The sequence below is a fragment of the Pelobates fuscus genome, chromosome 11, assembly GCF_036172605.1.
Source record: "Pelobates fuscus isolate aPelFus1 chromosome 11, aPelFus1.pri, whole genome shotgun sequence".
Classification (NCBI taxonomy): domain Eukaryota; kingdom Metazoa; phylum Chordata; class Amphibia; order Anura; family Pelobatidae; genus Pelobates; species Pelobates fuscus.
In genome coordinates, this window is record NC_086327.1 from 54,507,985 (window position 1) to 54,526,915 (window position 18,931).

General features: G+C 40.3%; 1 protein-coding gene across 2 annotated transcripts in view; it reads left to right on the top strand.

Annotated features, from left to right (window-relative positions):
- Positions 1 to 1,110: 1,110 nt before the first annotated feature.
- The window catches only part of SPHK2 (sphingosine kinase 2), a 58,373-nt gene continuing 40,552 nt past the window's right edge, over positions 1,111 to 18,931 (top strand). Inside the window, exon 1 of one of the 2 annotated variants that reach the window (XM_063436430.1) lies at positions 1,111 to 1,217. The gene's annotated coding sequence lies outside the window, so the exon portion shown is untranslated. Of the gene's footprint in view, positions 1,218 to 2,819; positions 2,888 to 18,931 lie in introns of those variants that run through there. The other variant, XM_063436429.1, reaches the window with a different exon arrangement.

Genomic DNA, 18,931 nt, shown 5'->3' on the forward strand with positions numbered 1-18,931 from the left:
AGGTCCACACCTTACTGCACTAACTGTCAGGGCCCTTTGAAGAATATTAACATTTTGCTGTGATCTCCCAGCTGCCTTAAGAAGGGCCTCCTCATATCCAGAGATGGAGATCCAGGCCAAGACTATCAGGTCCCTATCTGATCTTGTGCCCTAGGTGGCCACCTTAAAGGTAGTCCGACTCTGTTGATGGGGGTTCAGCAGAGCAGGGAGTCACAATAGCTGAACTGGAAACAAATAATCTGGAGAAATTTGACTTTGGCTATTTTGACCATCAAGTTGCAATTCACAGGTCAACTAGAAATGTACTGGCTGAAATAACTGAATTCAGGAATTTCGACAAATTTTTATAAACTTCAAATTCAAAATTTGACGGTTCATACAGTAAACAGTAAATAAGTGACATGCCACATTCAGCAAAAAATAGCATTCTTTTTTCCAAATCAGCTATTTTGGCATACATGTTTTAATTGGTTTTAATTTAGTGACATAAACCCTTTGGTGGTTTATTTTTGTTTATGGGAAAATGAGACAGGTGGTATTTCAGTAAGGTTATCGTTTTACGTTTTTTTTCTTCCTTCTTTTCAATGCACTAAAAAAGTATTCCGCCTTCACAGTGCAGTGTCTCTTTAAATACACTTTGCTCTGACATGTACCTCCAATAAAATGGCTCCGGTACAGGACACTCACATTTATGCTTTTGTCTCTAGTGCTTAGAATTCTGTGGAACAAAGCGACTGCACCCAGGCAACCCACAAAAAACAAACTGGAAACAAAGTAGGTCTGTTAGCGAGCGCCGATTGGTTAACTGAGAACCGGTTTCTGGAGGTGATTGGCTAGATCTGCTGTCACTCTCACATTCCTTGCTAGAGATGATCTCTTGGTGTTCTTTGTAAAGAGTTGGATGTTATTATCACTTCCTGTTAGGCATCGCTGAGTCAAAGCCTCCCAAGCAAGAGGTTGTCAATGAAGCAACGGCTACAGTAACCTATAAATAGTATTTTTATTTAAGTTTTATAAATTTTTTATTTTTTAGGTTTAAATAACTAGAGCTTTGACGGGAAACATGCAGTAGATAAATATTTATAAGAGAACTAGGAAAATAAGAATAGAATACGATTTTGCTGAATGAGTATCAAGTGCTTCTCAGATCCTGTGATTTATTCGGTGATTTCCTATTCCATAGTCTTCCTCTGACATCTGTCTGCGTATAAAAGAATGTAAGTATTATTTCATGCTGCAATTTATATATCCGTTTTATAATGTGATTTGTATACAGTTGCTCTCTTCTACTAAGTAGCATTTGTGTCATCATTAATATACAATGCAGCACTAAATGTTGATATATTTTTGTTAGCGATATAAATTGAGCCCTTCCTACAAATTGTGAACTATTCAAATTCACGTCTATTTTTATTTATTTTATTTTTTTACACATATACAGTTAATCCGTGTTATAGTTTGAAATCATTAGCTGAATTTATTTTCATCAAGTATTTTGTATTAAAGGAACACTCCAAGCACTATAGTGGTTATGGTGGCAGGAGTACTCTGGTGCCATTCCAGAGTAAGTGGTCAAACAACTTAAGAACGGTTTGACCACTTGCGTCTTGCTGGGTGTCTGCCACCATCCCCCTTGCTGCAAGAAACTAATGTGTAATACAACTTAGCCAATAATTTTAACCCTGCACAAGTGGAGCTAACTGGATGCTCCTTGCAGGAGGTGCTGGCAGTAATGGGCTCCTAGTGAAACCCAGTTGTCAAACCATTTGCAAACCGTTTGACTACTTATCTAGGAGGGTACCTGGCACCACTACTACTATGGAGTGCTGCTCATTTTTAAGTTTAGAATTTAGTAAATGATGTGAGTTATAGTTAAAGGGACACTATAGCGTTAGGAATACGGTTTTGTATTCCTAACGCAAACGTTTTTATGTCCCTAGTTAGTTTTATGCCCCCCTCAGTGTGCACTTTAAAGAAGAAAATAAGAATGTATATTTATTTTCTATGACAAGCTGTGACAGTACTGTACATGCACGTGTGATGCTACAGTATGCTTGGGTATGAGCAGGGCCGGCATCAGAAATTTTGGGGCCCCTAACACTGCTCAAGGTCTGGGTCCCCGGGGCCCACCTCCAAACCCCGCCCACAGGAATACACAGACACAAGCAAACGCACTGGTACAAAAAGGACACAGATACACACTTTCTAAACCAGACACATAGACATATACAGACACATACTAACATACATACATACATACAGATGCATACATACATAAAAATAGACACAGACGGACAGACATACAAACACACATAGCTAATTTTTCTAACCCCTTTTTTTTTTGCAGGAGGGTGGCTGGGGCTGATGGGAGTCGGCTTGGCTCTCCTGTCCTCGCGGCATGGCTGTGTGTCTCTTCTCTCCTGCGCGGGAGCTGGGAGGAAGGGACCGTCCGTCACTTCCTCCCAGCATTACTTGTGACTGCAATTTTATTTTAAAGAGGCCCGGTCACGCTTTTGCACTGCCGCAGCGCTGACCGGGCCCCTGAAGATATATGGCACATCGGTTGGCCCTAAATGCTGGGGCCACCGATGGATCCTGTCAGCGCGCGGACCCCGATGCAGGTGTTCCGGTGGCACTTCCGCCGCTACACGTGGGGCCCGGGCCGCCGAGCCCATGACAACTATCATTGTTGTCACCCCCTCATGGCGGCCCTGGAAATGAGAGCCTGGTAGTAACAACTTGCTATGGTGCCAAGAGTGCCCTGCCACCCAACCAGAGTAAATAGTCAAACTGTTTGCAGAAAAATGTTTATTGGCTGAGAGTGTTCAACTGATGCCGTCAGTTCATGAACCAGAGGAAATGGCAGTGGTTGCCTGGCAAACACCAAGTAGGCTCTCAGATGGTTTAATTTCCTACCCTGGGAGGCGGCTTGGGCATGCATGGCACCATAATCACTTCAGTGGGCTGTAGTAATTTTGTTGGTTGGAGAATGCCTTAAAAAATAAGTATTTTTCTTACCTTGCTAATAAATTGTTTTGGAAAGACCTCTAAACAATTGACTGACGGGGAGAACAGGCGAGACCTCCAACAGTTGGTCCTTCCAGTCTCCAAGCATAGCAACCACAGCACATGTGATATGAATGCTATCATGCAGTGGCTACACCAGGGATTATAGGCATGGAGTGACCCGCATTACTCCACAATGAAAACTAGCATAGCGGTGTCAGAGGAGGATTGTCCTGGTTAGGGAGGTGTCCTCGTACTGGAGGTGGATGTCACAGTAGTGTAACTCCCACAAAGCTGTAGGTATAGTGTTGCTAGGCCATAGGGGAGGTAAGTTATCTGAAAATGTTTAAATTAATATATAATTTATCTGTATGAGAAAATATTTTTAATGTCATCTTCAGGTTCTTTTGAAGACCACTATTTATTGAATATTTAGCTTAAAGGAGCACTCACATTACTAAGAATTCGCAAGGACCCCCCAACATTTAGATCGCTGCTGTGTGGGGTAGATGAAGGTGAACTCTACTTACCTGAACCTGTCCCTCGCATGCGCAGCGATCTTCTTCTGGCACGTCCTTTTAACCCCTTAAGGACCAAACTTCTGGAATAAAAGGGAATCATGACATGTCACACACGTCATGTGTCCTTAAGGGAGCCAACATAACTGCTGTCTTCATGCATGCACAAAAGTACAGCATTAAGTCTATGACCTCCTGATTCTCCATAGACCGAGCCAATTCCCTGCAGCCATCACTTGTGACGGCCTGGAGGATTGACACTTCTGGATAGCGGTAGCTCTGCCCCGTGTCTAGAAGTGACAAGCGTATGAAAAATACTGAGACAATGTAGTCCTACAGTGAAATTCCAACACAGTCAAAATGAATATTTCATAAAGATTATATCCTTAGGAAATACTCATTTTTCGGTGGGGTTACAGTGCTGTTTTTTACTAGATGATTTTTTACTACAATGATTTAAAAGTTTTGCAATGTATAACCTATTTGACTTCACTCGAACATTCCACAACACAGGTAAAGATATATATACATCAGACTTGCTTAATTACAGTAAAGTTGTTTTGGTGCCTATAATGTCCCTTTAAGCATAGCTCAAGTTGCTGTCTCCCTGATACCTTCTAGAGACGTTCCTTTATGAGAACCGAGTCAAAATTTGCCAAATTTTAAAAATCTTTCCAGCTCTAAGAGAATCCCTCAGAGCTGTCAGTCAAGCAACCTGGTTTCTCTTTTCTTTTTCTCTTTGACTGCTCAATGTTTGACTGAGCTTTCTCTTCTCTCTATACGGTCAATCAGACAGTGTGTAAACTGATAGCCACATCAGTTTACACACTGATCCTAAATAATACATGTGATTTATTTAAGATGATAAACTAGTCATCCAATAAATTCTTATAAATTCTCACTAGACAGAGGTTTATGGGACAAGCTTAGCCCCTCACAAAACAGGATGAAACATTACTGATTGCAGTGTTTGTTCTGATGAGGGAGGGGATCTGCCAGTAGCTATTTGCAGACCCACTGAACTGTTTATCTATGTTGTGTTTTGAATTGTTAAGAGTATGCACCTGTATAGATTTCAATATTTTGAATGCATTTAAATTTTTTTTTTTTTATGGCAAATTTCTCCTTTATAGTTTTACAAGTAAAGGAACACTACAGAGTACTGGTGTTGTAGTGGTTATGTTGCCTGAAATGCTCTCCAGTATAGGTAGTCAAGCGTCTTGCTAATTTTTTGACAACTTTACGGGCACTGCCTGATACTGGTTACCTCTGGAAGCTGGCATTTTAGGACCTAGCTCTTTGGGTGAGAGTGGTCAGCTGTGATGCTGATGTGTAAAGAAGTGTGATATGTTGGCATGGTACGTGATATGAAATGTAATGCCTTGAGTATTGCAGTTTTGTGGGGGTGTTATCTTCTTTTTTTTTTTGTGTGTGGAATGTGGTTGTTTTCTGACTCACAATGTAGCAATCACAGTAACTTCTTGTTCTCCTTCATGCAGACAGAAGAATTTTCTTTTCAGTCATGTGCCTATGTTTCATATATCGTATACTGCGTTAAGGTGGTGTGTGTGTGTGTGTGTGTGTAAGTTTTGATGAGTTTCTCTTTAGTTGCACAAGGAACCAATTTGTATTTATTTCCCTATTCATTCCTCTGTCCACTTGAACCTAGAAAGGTATATATGTTCAGTTTCCGTATTCTTTGTATAACGAAAGAAAAGCAGTGCCATAAACTAGAGAGGTTGAAGGTTATTTTATATGGCTTGGGTACAAGCTGGTACATGCACTCATTACGTCCTAACTCCAACTTTTTTCCTTCTTTGATATAAATTGATCCATACATTACTGTTTGAAAATAAATCTGAAGAGAACTTTTTATTTTGTGTATGTGTTGTGCACATGCATATCTATCTTTCACCCCCTAAAGACTAATGCTAGCCTTTGCTGCCATAACAAAATGTTCTCTAGAGATCCTATTTTTAAATGGAATGACACACCATTTTAACAATTGCTAGGCTGTGTGATGCTAACAGTGCTAAATAAGCAGACATTTCATGATGGCATGTTTTTTAAAGAAAACCTTCAATGTTAAAAACAGATTTTCTGTTTTAACGTTTAAAATATTTCTTTAACCCTGTAACTGCCAAGTGCCCCCCTCTAGTAACAAAAAAAAAAATTAACTTAACATTTTCTCCTAGACTCCATTTTATTATTATTATTATTATTATTATTTATGTTTACGGAGAGCTTGTACAATCTTCTGAGGTCTGATGTTTTGTGTACATATCAGGTAAAATCTTAAAATGAAGCATAGTGGATGGAGAGATTGGCTGCTTTTAACTATTGGAAACCATTGCATCTATAATAAATTGTATTTTGAGAAGTGGAGACCTCCTTCTACCTTCATTTATTCAAGTAGCATAGGCGGTTATAATGCATTGAGATGGTATTTGTCTTCCTTTAATATTCCTGTATTTGTTGTGTCTGAAGAAATAAGTGTATTGCACAATCATTACTGTCCTTTTAAACCTTTAGACTCTACTCAGATCAATCTGCTGACAAACCCAGGGGCAGCGAACTGCTCTCATAAGCCAATCAGAGAAGATCAAAATCCTTCATTTCTGGCTGTACTACTTAAGATGTTATTTCACAACCCTGCCAGATTCTTTTTCTGTATTACTTTTCTATATATCCAGAGCTCGATTAGGATCAAGCATGGTCTGAAGCAGTGCAAAGGACCTGGTCGGTGGGCTCTTGCTTTCTTCCCTGTCCCTCACATTTCTGCATATTTGGTAACTATTTTATTTACACTCTGCATGTCACCTGGGTGGTGCGTAGCCAATATTAGAGCATCTATCCTACGGAAATACATTCTTTTTTTTACATCTCTTCTCTTTTGCACAATTCCCACATGCTTAGGTAAGTTTAAATAGAATTTATTTGGTTGTCAAAAGGGAGTTTGTAGGAATTGGGTCATAGGGCAGAAATCATAGCAGATTGTTTTGGACCCGTCATCTATGTCTTATTAATTTTAGGATAAAATTCACACCGCTTACATGACAACACCCATTTAAAAATCTACATTTCAGTTGGTTAATAGTACCCTCAAAATCACAAGTGTAAGTGCTAGTTTCAGGGCAACATCTTGTCACAGCTTCTCCTGTTAGTCTACCTTGCCAGGTGTCATCAGTGTATCACAGGGCGTGACAAATTTGTTTGGAATCTAGGAGTCAGCTAAAAAAGTTAGGAGCCAGTCATTTTCAACGAGAAAAATGCAATTCTTAAATGGATACTATAGTCACCAGAACCACTACAGTTTGATGTTGTTGTTCTGGTGTCTCTAGCCTGTCCCTGCAGACTTTTCAGTGAAAAGACAGTGTTTACATTGCTGCTTACTAATACCTCTAGTGGCAGTCACTCAGACGGCCACTAGAGAGTCCTGAGTCACTGCTGCACCAAGTGCAGCACCCTTGTTCAGTGTCTCCAAGTTCTGCATGGAGGCACTGAATGTTCCTCATAGATTCATTAATTCAATGCATCTCTATGAGGAGATGCGGATTGGCACATTTGCTACGCATGCACAAAATCCTCCCTAAGGCAAAGCATTGGCTTAGCTGAGATCATAAAGATTGGTAATCTCAGCCATGTTGGTGGGCCCAGCCACTGTGAAACTGGCCAGGTGTGGCAAAAAAGATACGTAAAAACACCATCATGTGATCAGCGGGCAGGTACCTAAACAGGCTATTGCACACAGTCACGCTGACAGGCTCACACACTTACATTTTTGTTTTGTTGAAACCCCCTCAGCCTTGCTACCTTTGGGAGAGCGGAGTTGATTTTCTCTGAGGTCCAGTGGGGCTGCTCTCTTCCTTCGTGCGAGGTAGCAGTACTCTTCCTGCAGCTCCTCTCTGCTCCCTGATCTTTCTGTAGTGATGCAGGGGCCAGAGTGACATCATATTCCGGCTCCCGGCATCATTAAACAGAGCGAGGGAGCAGAGAGGAGCTGCAGGAAGAGTACTACTCCCTCACACGCTGCCTACAATGCTCCCATGGGTGGCTGGCTCCAATATTCCCTGCGGCGGCCGCCTTCATAGCTCCCACGGCGCACACATTAACTAAAGAGCTGGCAAATCCCAGGTGCCAGGGCGAAATTTTTAGTTGCCATAGCGACCTGGTAAAAAAGGGGAGAAAAGGCTGCGCCAAGAGATACAATAAAATAAGTCCCAATAAAAATATAAAAAGGATATATATAAATATATATAAAAGTCAATATAAAAAGGAGGATAAATGTCTATGTTGCGCTGGTGTTCTCTCTTCTTATGATGCTTTGGATCCTCCCGTGATATGTAAAATATAAAAGGGAAAAGGACCAATGGTGCAGATTGTGGGGTACGTGGAAAATGAAGAATAAAGATGTAATAAACTCACGTTTGTATGAGCTATAACCAGCTCAGGTGGAATGGGCGTTCTGCAGTATAATCCCTGCTAGTAGGATATCAGGAAATTCTGATCCACTGGTGCTGTCCAATTCTCAGGAGAAGGGAGAAAAATATATAACAGATAGTGCTCTCTGAAGATAAGATGTGGTATATACAAAACAAAATAAATATACTCACAGTATACAGTGCAGATGACACTGCACTTGAGATATGGCGTGGGTGGTATAATCCCCACCTTAGGATATATAAAATGCCAGGAAAGGATAATATAAAATTGGAGTGATAAAAATATATATAATAAAATATGAATGGCACAGAGATAAAGCCAAACGTAATTTATTATTAAAAGTATACAATAAAATCCATTAACGCGTTTCACCTCAAGGGTTTTATCAAAATGGAATAACATTTAAAACCTGGCAAGAATAAAATATATATAGGTGCACTGTTACTTTAAAAACGGCGCCAAACATAGCATCAATTAACATTAGCCAATCACAGTTAGGCATAATACATATGAAGGATACAGCTTATAATACTATTAAGAATAGGTATATTCTAAAAGTTTGGTGTGTGCCAGACATAATAGGCAGAAGAAAAATGGAAAACGAAGCTATATAGCTTGTATAATATTAGATTGTATTTACACTCTAGTGTGTGGGGTTGTGGGAGATGTAGTCCGCTGGCCATGTGTCAGTTCAGATCCAATGAGCATCCTGGGCGGGGCTTGCGCACGTCACATGGTCCTCATCACACAAAGACAGTGTGATGCAGGAGTCATGTGATCGCCGCTGAGGAGCTTGGGAGATGTAGTTAGAGAACCCCAAATGGGTTTTTAAATAGAAATAGCTAGCTTAGGAATATGTAATGTCGGCAAGAGGATGCATGGCAACAGATAGCCAAATTTAAAATTAATACAAGGGTAACATATAAAAATTAACTTGGTATTAACAGGCATAAATGATATATATATAGAAAAAGCTAGCTTAGGTATATATAATATCAGCAGACAAATTAGTATGCATGTAAAAATGCTGGATAGCAATAAATAGCCATATATAAAGTTAGTAAAAGAATAACATATAAGAATTAACTTGGTATTAACAGGCATAGACAGTATATATGGTGATAATCTTATTAGTATTAGATATGTGTACTATAGCAGCATGGGTGGTATTCATCACATTAGTGCAAGGTGAACTAGCAGCATAATGTTCCATTATAGGAAATAAGATAAATATAAAATGTCTTAGAGGGCAACACTTGCTTAAAACCATATGTAGAAGCATATATATATATACAGACAAGTAGAAATTGAATAATAAAATGAAAATAAAAATATCGATAAGAATATCTATTCTGCTTGGTGGTCATATTGGGGGTATCCCAGACCATAATGCCGTAGGTGACAACTATGACTAGGATAGCCCCCAAATGACCACAATAGAAGAATTAAACCACATATTTATTAAAATATTTTTAAACCATTTTAAAATTATAAAAAGTTAAATAAATCAAAGTCTGCATTTAAACCTTTGGGGGCTAGGGTCTGTAGGTTGAATACCCATTCCATCTCGTTTCTGCCTAAGATATTTTTAAGATTTCCCCCTCTCCAGGGAATTTTACATTTTTTTATACCCATGCAATTAAGAAGTTTGGGGTCCCGATTATGTATTTCAAAATGTTTTGATACGGAATGATTAGCATATCCATTTTTTATATTGCGACAGTGTTCTGCTAATCTTGTTTTCAGGCATCTGGTTGTCATACCAACGTATTGGAGGCCACATGGGCACTCCAATAGGTAAATAACATTAGTGGTATGACATGTAATAAAGTCTCTAATAGTATAACTCTTATTAGTTGTATTTGATTTAAAACTAGTGATTTTGGACTGGGTAGTGGGATTAGTACTTTTACATACGACACAGCGTTTGCACTTATAAAAACCCGTCATCCCGTTTAAAAAAGTAGATTGTGTTTCTTTTACTTCTCTGGTGTAATTATTGGTTAAAATTGATCTAAAATTTGGTGCACCTCTAAAAACAATTTTGGGCTGTATTGGTAATATTTCTTTAAGGAGGTCATCTTGTTTTAAAAGATGCCAGTGTCTCTTAATCGTTTTTTTGATAAAGCCGCTTTTATTGTTAAAATTAAAAATTATGGGAAGAGTAGGGGCTTTAGAGGAGTCTTTTTCTTTATAGGTTAAGAGATTTTCTCTAGGTTTACTTTTTACTGTTGTTATAATGTTCTCCAGTTTTGTGGGTGAGTAGTTCTTCTCAATGAATTGATTTTTTAAAAGCAGTGATTGTTCGTTAAAATCATTGATAAGAGAGCAATTCCTTCGCATTCTTAAAAATTGGCTTTTAGGGGCGCTCTCAAGCCATGGTTTATAGTGACAGCTCGACTGGTCGATCGCTGTGTTGGTACATACCTTTTTAAAAAATGTTTTTGTATGTACCACCCCTTGTTTAATAAAAATGCTTAGGTCTAAAAAATTGATTAAATCTCTACTATATTCGTGTGTTAAAACAATCCCTCTATTATTTGAGTTGAGGTGTGAAATAAAAGCATTGAGTGAGTCCTCAGAACCTCTCCATATAAAAAAACAAGTCATCAATGTATCTAAAATAGGTGACCAGGTTCTGCTCCCACGTATGCTGCCCCCAAATGGCACTGGATTCCCAGTCCGCCATGAAGAGGTTGGCATAGCTGGGAGCGAACCTGGTCCCCATCGTTGTGCCTCTCTTCTGAAGGTAAAATGAGTTAAAAAACCAGAAATAGTTATTGTTTAAAATAATATCAATGCCTTCTATAATAAAATCAATTTGAGTATCTGGAACTCTTTTTTTTCGTTAGAGAGCATGGATCTAACGGCATTACAACCTAATTCATGCGGGATTATAGTGTATAGGGAGGTAACGTCACATGTCACAAGTAAAAAGTCTTGTTCCCAGTAAAATCCATTTAAAAAATTAAGTAGTGTCATAGAGTCCTTCAGATAAGACTTCATAAGTTTCACAGTCGGTTGTAGTAGAGTGTCGATGTACTGAGATAAGTTACATAAGGGGGATCTTATCCCTGACACTATGGGTCTACCTGGGGGGTTTTGGGCATCTTTATGTATCTTAGGCAGAAAGTAAATTACGGGAATTCGGGGATTTCTGATGGATATATAGTCAAACTCTTTTTTGTTTAGAATATTTTTATCTAGCCCCTTTTGTAAGAAGGTATTAAGTTTTTGTTGTATACAGGGCGTTGGGTCTTCAGATAATTTCTTATATACATCAGTGTCATTTAGTTGCCTATAGGCTTCTTGTATATACATGGCACTTGATTGAATGACCAGACCCCCACCTTTATCTGCAGGTTTAATAACAATGTCTAAATCTTCTTGTAGTTATTTCATTGCTGTTATCTCTACTTTATTTAAATTTTGGGTATCGTATTTGCTATATTTGATTTTTTCAAAATCTCTTAATACGGATTTTTCAAACATTATAAGAGGAGCTGACTTAAAATTGTAGGGATAAAAAGTAGATTGTGGTTTAAGATCTGTGCTGATAACTGTAGGTTGGTCTGTAGGCAGTGAGAGGGGAGGAGAAGCGGGATTAGTGGTAATATTTTGTGACTTATAGAATCTTTTTAATGTGGCTTTGCGTGTGAATTTATTTACGTCTAAAAATGCCTGAAATGGCTTAAAAGAATTGGTCGGGGCATATTTTAGCCCTTTGCTTAAAACAGAGATTTGTGCTGCACTTAAAAATTTTTGTGATAGATTAAAAATACCAGTATCTGACTCTTTGGGGATAGTTATTGTCTTTCTACTCTCTCTAGTCTCTCTTTTTTGTTGTCTTCTGCCACTTCGTTTGCCTCTGGACTTAGGGGTCTTTTTTTGGTCCTTGTTGGGTATGGTGTGTTGGTGAAGGTGTGTGGATGTGTTTGAATCTCTAAAAAATGATCGTCATTGTCTATTTCAGAATCAATGGATAACAGTTGGTACCTATTGGTATGTACAATAGGGGTCTCAGAGTGATTTTTGTAGTAGTGGTTAGGTTTGTGGGTTTGATGTGAGTGATTGTGGGCATCTGGGCTACGTGCATGGTAGTAGTTGTGACGAGAGGCATAGTGAGTAGAGGTATTGTTAGTAACTCTACGTGGTTGGTAGGGTGCTGGTTGGTGGTATGAGGGTGCAGGTGCATAGCCAGAGTTATAATTTCTATAGTAAGGTCTTGGCTTATTAGGAGAAAAATTTGTAGGTTTGTGTGACACAGAGTGGTGATTTTTAGGGGCATATGGGGACGTGTGTCGTGTGTTGGATGTAGTTGGTCTTTTGTACTGGTATGGTTCTGTCCTCATATTTGAGGAGGGGTTATCTGACGTATATCTTTTCTTTAGGTGATAAGTCCTAACTTGTCTGTTGGCATAATCTTGTTTGTCCCTTATGTATTTTTTGACTTTGATATGTTTAGTATCAATTTCTATTTTTTCAATTTTACTTTGAATTAAAACTGAATTTTGTTGGTATACATTGCTCTCTGTGAAGGGCAAGAGTTTTTCTTTGAGATCATTAATTTCCCTATCTAGGTTGGACAATTTTTTGCTCTTTTTTTTTAATTAGGGTGTCCATGAGGCCAAATGTGCACGTTTCCAGTTTGCTATTCCATTCCTCCATAAATTCTAGATCATCTTGATCTGAGGTAGGTAGTTTCATAAGTCTTAGGCCTCGGGGTGTGATATGTTCGTCAATATATTTTTTAAACGTAGCAATCTCCCATTTGAGTTTAATTTCTACTGTAAGAGCTCTTTCTAGTTTGATAAAAAGTTCTTGTTGGGAGAAGATAGGGGTCCTAACATAAATAGGACTATTAGGTTGGGTAGAAAACACATGGTCTATATCAATAGTGTGGTTGGTTCTATAATCGAAAATAGACATATTAAAAGCAGCTAAAACCAGAGGGATATAGGCAAAATACAAGAAAAAGTGTAGAGTAGGTTAGCGCTAATAATATACAAAGGAGGCAGCAACCTTACAGAGGGTCACCCTCTAACCCTCTGGGATAAGGATGTACAGGAAAAAAGGGGAGAAAAGGCTGCGCCAAGAGATACAATAAAATAAGTCCCAATAAAAATATAAAAAGGATATATATAAATATATATAAAAGTCAATATTAAAAAGGAGGATAAATGTCTATGTTGCGCTGGTGTTCTCTCTTCTTATGATGCTTTGGATCCTCCCGTGATATGTAAAATATAAAAGGGAAAAGGACCAATGGTGCAGATTGTGGGGTACGTGGAAAATGAAGAATAAAGATGTAATAAACTCACATTTGTATGAGCTATAACCAGCTCAGGTGGAATGGGCGTTCTGCAGTATAATCCCTGCTAGTAGGATATCAGGAAATTCTGATCCACTGGTGCTGTCCAATTCTCAGGAGAAGGGAGAAAAATATATAACAGATAGTGCTCTCTGAAGATAAGATGTGGTATATACAAAACAAAATAAATATACTCACAGTATACAGTGCAGATGACACTGCACTTGAGATATGGCATGGGTGGTATAATCCCCACCTTAGGATATATAAAATGCCAGGAAAGGATAATATAAAATTGGACCTGGCGACCTGGTGCCTGGGATTTGTCGAGCCCTGGTGTATCATAATCATTATATTCTTGCTAATATGAGTGTACAAAAGACAGCAGGTCTCACTTGTAGGTGCATTAACGGAACATTATAGTGTCATGAATATAAACATGTATTACTCCCACTATAGTGTTTAACTCTTTAGGTCTCCAGCCCCCCTTGGATTGCATGGGATTGGTGTATTTAGTCACCTTTTTTCCCACGTCACACCGGTCTCACCATGGCTGGATTCGCCTCCATGGCTGAAATCATCAATCTTGATGATCTCAGCCATAGGAACAATCGGTTTCCCATTGGAAAGCATTACTGTTTGCACATGCGCACAAACCACCGTGCTTTGCCAATCAGCATTTCCTCATAGATATTCAGCACTGGACTCGGAACTCTAGTGGCTGTCTGAATGACTGCACCTAGATGTGTTACTATGCAGCAATGAAAAGTCAGTGTTTCAGTGCTCAGTCTGCAGGGACAAGCTATAGACAGCAGATGACTATACTGTCTCTTTGAATTAATATATGCTTCAACTGTGTTTTGATAATAAAAATGTCCGTGGCTCCAATCTCTAGTTACTGTGGGAAAAAATGTCTGTGCCTGCATTCTTTGTGATTGGTGGCCAATGTAAATGGGAAGGTTGAAATGGCAGGTTTAGAAAATGTTTCTATCTAAAGTATAATTTAAAATGTTGATATTCTACAAAAAGAAAATATAAACAGCTGAATTTGTTTTATTAGAAAGCATCAAAGAAATTGTTTACTCCAAGCATGTCAAACTCAGTCTGGCACGGGACACATAAACAAGGCTTAAGTTTATGTGGGCCGCCAAAAAAAAAAAAATACCTTAAATTTTCATAGAAACGTAGTTTTTTTTAAAAAAAAGTACAGTATAAAAAAAAAAAGAGCCCTCCTCTACCACCCTGTGTCAAATCTGACTCACACTCACTCACAGACAGACAGACACACACACACACACACACACACACACACACATTATTCTTTATTGCTCCCTACCTTTTTGAGCTGATGTGGGGCCTCTCCCTGGGGTCCTTCTACCTGCTCCCGCGCGCGGTTTAGTGATGCCGGAATATGATGTCATATTCTGGGGCGCGAGGGAGCAGGAACACTGAGCTGGCCGGGTAAGTTTTAGCAGAGTAGGCACCTGCAATGTGGGGAAAGCAGGTGCCTACTCTGATATAACACCAGTGAGTTTGTCATGCTTGGTTTACTCATTTGTACTATAGTGATGCTCCAGTGAAACTCGAAAATAATAGTATCCAATTCCCTTTATATAGGCTTATTAGACAGATACTGGTAGATACCATCAGAAGTAAAAGTTAGAAGCTTGATTTTTTTTTTTTTTTTTTCGGGGACTTTTGTTTTCACACAATATACAACTACTCAAATATACATATTTGTGTTTATGCTCTAACTGGCTACTTGGGCTTCTTTATTAGTATACGGTTTTAGTAGCCATTGCAAACTGGTTTGACTACTTACTCTGGTGGGGGTGCCAGGGCACTCCTTGGATTGTTCCTTTTAAAACAATTTTTATTTTGAGATTTTTTTTATTTTTATATACGGTAGCTTTTTATTTAGGAATGTCTTAATTGAAACGAATAACATAGTATATAAAACACATTAAAGGAACACTCCCACCCCCATAACAACCTATACTTATTTTATTTGTTATGACCGCAGGAGTGTCTGTGCTCCTCTTTACCTTAATGGTTTTAACCGTTTGGCAATGGCTTAACCATAAATCTGGGGTAAGGTGCTTCTGCCTCCAGGATTCAGTTCTCTTCTGCAGTACGTTACCTGGAAGGTTTTGGCTGCTGCTGGGCTTATAACGACAGTTGAATGCAAAATTCCTGCCCATTTAACAACTTAAAGGGACATTGTAGGCACCCAGACCACTTCAGCCCATTGAAGTGGTCTGGGTGCAAATTCCCATCACCCTTAACCATGAGCATGTAATTATTGCAGTTTTTATAAACTGCACTAATTACCTGCTAGGGTTAACTCCACCTCTAGTGGCTGTCTACCAGACAGCCACTAGAGGGACTTCTGGGTGCTAAAACAACTTTTGGTCATCACAACGCTGGACGTACTTGCGCTATGCATGAGGACTTACAGCGTTGCCGGAATCCCCATGAAAAGCATTGTATAATAATATAATATCCCATGTCACTACAAATCAAAACATGGATTGTAAATAGGTGCTGTACTTTAATAAGTTAAGCCGCCATACCTCCCAACGTTATTAAATTTGGACCAGGCTGGTGGAGAATGCTGGTGGAGAATGGAGGGAGAATCTTTATAAAAAAGGAGTGTATCCTCCTGAAAAGGAGATGTTTGCTTGGCATGAATGCACATCTATTGCTAGTCCCACTCAAGGCTGCATGGAAGGCATCTTAAAGGGACATTATAGTCACCCTCATCACTTCATCCAATTGAAGTGGTCTGGTGCAGTGTCCCTGTCCCCGTAACTCTGCAAGTGAAAACATTTCATTTTCAGAGTCTCCCAGACACCCACTAGAGTCACTTCTTGAAAGACGCTGGACTTCTTCCTATTTTGCATGAGGACGTCCACTGTATTGAAAATCTCCATAACAAACCATTTGTATGGGGAAGGCCCAATGTGTGCCTTTTAAACCCTTTATTTACTTGGGGAGGCAAAGTGACACTGTAGTGTTAGAAATACAGTTTTGTGTTTCTTACACTATAGTTTTTCATTTAAGAGCTCTGTCCATCTGAGTGCAATTTACACATCACAAGTGCATCTAATGATGCACTCACTTTGTGCTCACTGATGACAATTTCCTTGTTTAACCACGTGCAGGACACAAGGAAACATGCCCAATTTTGCCGCCCAGGATCCGTGACATTAAGGAGGCACAAGATATGTTACATACTTTGTTAAAAGGATGGACAGTAAAATTCTTGATCTTGTGTTTTGATGGTAATGTTAAGAGGGAATATTGGCCGAGCATTAAAGGGTAGCGGTTAACATTTTTAAACACTGTTCTTCTAGTGTGAATTATCTATTTACACAATAACAGATTTAAATGTTGCATATTCGTTTTGTTTAGTGGTATCATGATGATATTTAAAGCGGCACTGTCATGCCGAACTTACCTTTCCTCAATCTCTTCCTCTTCTCCCCCTCTCTCGGGATCTGTTATTCTTTTCTTCCTGTCTTCTTTAGTTTTCTTTAAAATCATAAGACAAAGTAGGGACTCTTTGCCTTATGGAGGATTCCTCCGCTTGACCAGCTCTGACCAGCGGAGGAGCAAAGTGTGCTTCATTTCCGCTGGTCAGAGCAATTTTCCCATGATCCCTAGCTTTACTCCCTGTTCCCACAATGCTTCCTGTCAGTATTGCCGGACGTCCTGTCACTTAGACAGAACGCCGGCAAAACTGCCGAATTGCATCCTAACAGAATGAGCACTGTTTCTCCATTGGTGTTAGGATGCAATTCGGTACTTTGATCGTATCGGAATTTCATTCTAATGAATGAAACTCCGATCCTATTGATTGCCGCGGCTGCATCTTGCAGCCGCTTAGTAGATAGCTCCCGGATACCGTGGGAATTAGGGAGTTATCTACTAAAAGGCTGAAAGACCTAAACTGGTCTTTCAGCCACATTTACTAATACTAAGTAAAGATTACTTAGTATTGGTAAATAATATGCCCCTACTCGCTATACCGCGAGTAGGGGCATGTCTAGTAAGCAGTGAGCAGCCTGTGGCTGCTCACTGTAAAAAAAAATAAATATATAATATATATATTGCCCCACCACCCCTAAACGATGGGTGGGGGCCCTAAAGTAAAATAAGGGAGGGAGACCTATTGTCCCGTCCCCCCCCGGCCCCCACCCCTGGGGGCCATAATAGTAGTAGGGGGGACAACCTACTGTCCTCCCCCGCCGGCCCCCACCCCTGGGCGGCGGGTGGGGGCCATAATGGTAATAAGGGGGAGGGACCTACTGTCCTCCGGCCCCCACCCCTGGGCGGCAGGTGGGGGCCATCATAGTAATAAGCGGGGGGACGGACCTACTGCCCCCACCCCTGGGCGGCGGGTGGGGGCCATAATGGTAATAAGGGGGGGGGACCTACTGTCCGGCCCCCACCCCTGGGTGGCGGGTGGGGGCCATCATAGTAATAAGGGGGGGACCTACTGCCCACTGCCCCCCCTGGCCCCCACCCCTGGGCGGCGGGTGGGGGCCATAATAGTAATAAGGGGGGGGGAAACCTACTGTCCACCCCCCGGCCCCCACCCCTGGGCGGCGGGTGGGGGCCATAACGATAATGGGGGGGGAACCTACTGTCCTCCCCCCGCCCCCACCCCTGGGCGGCGGGTGGGGGCACTAAGTAAATTCCCCCCCCCCGCCCCATCAAGGTGACATGGGGTCCCCAAGCCCCTAGTCACCCACCCCCCACCCAAATAAAAATGCCCCTACCTACCCCCCTCACCCTAAAAAATAGTGAGGGGGGAATAAAATTGCTAACCTGTAAAGTAAAATTAAACTTACCATTCAACGTCTTCTTTTTTCTAAAATATTCATTTTTCAGCCCCAAAAAAGGCCAAATAAAAAACCATCATATCCGTCGAACTAAAAATAAAATAAAAAACCCGACGAAAAAGAAAAAACCCGAGCGCAAACAAAATAATCCATCTTCACCCATGCAGGGCTCCGCGCAGACTGAGCTCCGCAGGGCGGGGGAAGGCTTATAAAGCTTTGACCCGCCCTGCAATTAGGCTAAGAACACTCTGATTGGTGGGTTTAAGCCAATCAGAGTGCTTTGTCATTTTACAAGCGTGGGAAAGTTCTTTGGAATTTTCCCACGCTTGTAAAATGACACAGAGCACTGTGATTGGATGGATTTCAAGCCATCCAATCACAGTGCTCTGGGTCATTTTACAAGCGTGGGAAAATTCCAAAGAACTTTCCCACGCTTGTAAAATGACAAAGAGCACTCTGATTGGCTTAAACCCACCAATCAGAGTGTTCTTAGCCTAATTGCAGGGCGGGGCAAGGCTTTATAAGCCTTCCCCCGCCCTGCGGAGCTCAGTCTGCGCGGAGCCCTCCATGGGTGAAGATGGATTATTTTGTTTGCGCTCGGGTTTTTTATTTTATTTTTAGTTCGACGGGTATGATGGTTTTTTATTTGGCCTTTTTTGGGGCTGAAAAATGAAGATTTTAGAAAAAAGAAGACGTCGAATGGTAAGTTTAATTTTACTTTACAGGTTAGCAATTGTATTCCCCCCTCACTATTTTTTAGGGTGAGGGGGGTAGGTAGGGGCATTTTTATTTCGGTGGGGGGTGGG